A 3325-nucleotide genomic window follows, 5' to 3' on the forward strand; every position below is an offset into this window, starting at 1 on the left:
GTCTCAAGGCTTGAGCGAATTTACGGGGTGTTACACATCCACCGAAGTGCGCTGAAGAGGTGTCAAGTGCCTAAGCGACCTTGATCCTCGCTCCTGTGGAGCTTGTTGAATTGCAGCTTGAAGTCGTGCTCGTGACCTACTGGATTCTCCGTGATCATGCTTGGATTTCTTTGCCATCTCTTTATATCGTCCCATCCTATAAAATTTTAGAAATTAACATTCATGGTAATTGGTTTCGAATAACTACCTTTCAAATAAGTCACCATTGCATTCATGTGAAATTACTTGTCAAGATAATGGATTTCAAACATATAGGGTTAAGGATTTTTGAAAATTTCGCCATTCCCCTATATTTTGAACAATTCTATCATAAGAATATCAACAATATCATTCCATTATCACACACATGCATAATATCATCATAAGATAATTCAATTTGATAGCCAAATAAGAAGTCAACTACAAAAGTCAAGAATTTCAAAAAGTCAACTTCATCTTCTTCCCCAAATTCTAAAATTAGGGTTTGAAAATGAAAATTCAATTTGTGCAATGTAGCATGTGGAAAGTCAACACTACAAGAAAATAGTCCATTCGTGAGAGGTAAAACCGTCACTAAAAGTTCAAAAACCATCATAAAAGACATTTAATGACGGGGAATTTACCGTCGCCACCCGTCGTTATAGCTTCCGAGGATAAAAGTAAATAGTGACGGGATATGATACCGTCATTAGTGAGCATATAGTGATAGTATATTTACCGTCACTAAAACATTCTTTTAATGACAAAATATCCCGTCACTAATGCAACTATTCACTAGAATAATTTCCTCTCATTATATTCTTTTAATGATGGAAAATCCCGTCATTAATATTACTATTTACTATCAAAATTTTTCCTCAATAAATTAAATTTTGCCCGTCACTAAAAATTATAATTTAGTATCAAATATTATTTTTCTAATTTTGTATATATTATTAATTATCATTAAATATTAATTTTTGTAATACATTTTTTTTACACTAATCGATATTATTTTTTATCAATACAATATCTAAAATAAACTCAATCAATATATTAAAAGACTTCATAATCACAACCAAAATGAAATGTTTCATACAACTTTGCAAAGACTAGAGATAAAGAAACTAATTATAGCAAATAGATAGTAATGTATCAGTTGGCTATTTCGCCGCAAGTCTTTTGCATTTGAATTGATTTTGCCTCAATATATATAACACCTGACTAATTAATATAGGCCTGGAATTACTATGAACTAATTGATATAAGCCTGGAATTGCCATGATATCACCACTCACCACCAAGAAGTTCCAATCCAAACATTTCATTACCGCAAGAGCTTTTGTCATCCTCTCTGCAAGCGTAAATTGTTGCATCACCTTGCAAGGCATCTTGTCCTTCAATTTAGCTAGGTGACTTTCTAATTGCATTTCAAGCACTCCACTGTTAGGAGCAACATCCAAAAGCTTTGGTTCTAAATCCCTTGAAGATATCACCTCTGATCTGGAGACCCTGTCGAGGGAGACCATTCAGAGCAGAGGTAAAATCTATCACTTTCTAATATTCTTCCCTCGTGTCCAATCCACCAATAGCTGAAAGTTCAAATACAGAGTAGTTAACATCAGAAATGTGCAATTTTCCCACAATTCATCTATCACAGATGCCTAAACACTAAGGGCTAAAACATGCACCTAGTCATTGTAAAGAAACTTTCTGTTCTTATCTCTAACTTAGGACTTGCTATCACAAGAGCTTTCAACACTCACCTTGGCAATAGATATCATTTGCCTCCTTGCTTGAGCATCGATAAGAAAACTTGTGTAAGTTATCTCAAAATTCACCCCACGCTAAAACCAATAAGAGGATAAAACTTGTTAATGGTCTAATTATAGTCATATAGAAAAAAAAAAAAAACAAAAACAAAAACAAAAACACAAAAACAAAAACAAAACAAAAAAAAAAATGATAATGTGCGCTAGTATGTTTGTGTGTGCCATATACAATACCATAAATTTCTCTAGTTTCATTATTCCATTTACAGTTAACATAAAGACACCCTGATCCTCACCAATGACCTTAACTCAATAAGCCATATTTTATAATAAACTATAAGTTGTCCCTGCTTGCCAATTTCATTTAAAATGTAGTGTGCATTGTGTATGAGTGCCTTAAATTTCTCTAAATTTCATTCTTCATTTACAATGAAAATAAAGACACCCCCAACACACAACAGTGGACCTTTACCGAGGGCTTGTTCTAATATGAATTGGATTTCCTTGTCAAACAATTTCTTGAGATACCATCTTCACTGGGCCATTTATCTAATCTTGCCATTTTGAAGCTATGGAAGAACTCAGTCTCCGGGAACATCCCAGCTGAACTGGGGGATTGTAGCAGCTTGTTGTGGTTAGATCTAAACACTAATCTCTTGAATGGGTCAATCCCACCTTCTCTATCTAAGCAATCAGGCTATATTGCAGCAATACTAGCAACATATTCTCATAGCTAGCAGGATTAAATAACACACAGTAGAGGGAACAGTGCATGAAATTTCAAAAGCATTATATTTGAAGTGCATCTATGCCATTATAAACTAATCAAAAGTTTAATAGCTTTAGACTAACTTATTGGTATCTTTAATAGACACTATAGAGTATGTACACAAGGGAGGCCATATCTGATCTCAACAGCCACTGCAATGTGGAATGACATAGAAATAATACTCTTAACAGATCGAACTGTCCATGAGGAAGTCTAGTTGAAATTTAACTATATTAGGCATACATTGCAACATATTTACAGCAACACTAGCAAGTAGCAACATATCCTCAGAGCTAAGTTTCAAGGGAGAACAAAACTATTTCTAAGTTTCTAACTACTTCATAAAACTTAAATAAGTTTCGAATTGCAAACTTAAATTGCAAATAGAAATTGCAAACTGACCTAACCAGTAGCCACCTACGCAGACGATCGGAGACAGAGAGGCAGAGCCGCAGTGCTGCAGATGACCAGCGACCACCGCAGAGCTTCCGAAGGGAGTGACGACGGCGAGGTATACAGACAACCAGAGGCGGATGGCGAGGGAGTGAGGCCGGTGACAGGCGTCGATGCAGAGGCGGAGTGGCGGGCGCCGTCGATGGGAGAACGAGAGACAGAGAGCCAGAAAGGGAAATTGAAAATAGAATGCCAGGTTAAGCTTTAGCCTGGGAGGGAAATATATTTTAGTGAGCGGGAAATTTTTGCTAAGTATTTGGTGGGAAATATAATAGATTTTAGTAAGATAATTTTCAGATATCAATAGCGAGAG

General features: G+C 35.7%; 1 long non-coding RNA gene across 1 annotated transcript; it reads right to left on the reverse strand.

Moving 5' to 3' along the window:
• Nucleotides 1-1571: 1571 nt before the first annotated feature.
• Nucleotides 1572-1840, reverse strand: LOC116001511. The gene is made up of 2 exons (XR_004094238.1): nt 1785-1840; nt 1572-1610 (listed from the first exon to the last, which is right to left on the reverse strand). It is a non-coding gene; the product is annotated as an uncharacterized LOC116001511 (long non-coding RNA).
• Nucleotides 1841-3325: the final 1485 nt, after the last annotated feature.

Source organism: Ipomoea triloba, chromosome 13, assembly GCF_003576645.1.
Source record: "Ipomoea triloba cultivar NCNSP0323 chromosome 13, ASM357664v1".
NCBI classification, from domain to species: Eukaryota; Viridiplantae; Streptophyta; class Magnoliopsida; order Solanales; family Convolvulaceae; genus Ipomoea; species Ipomoea triloba.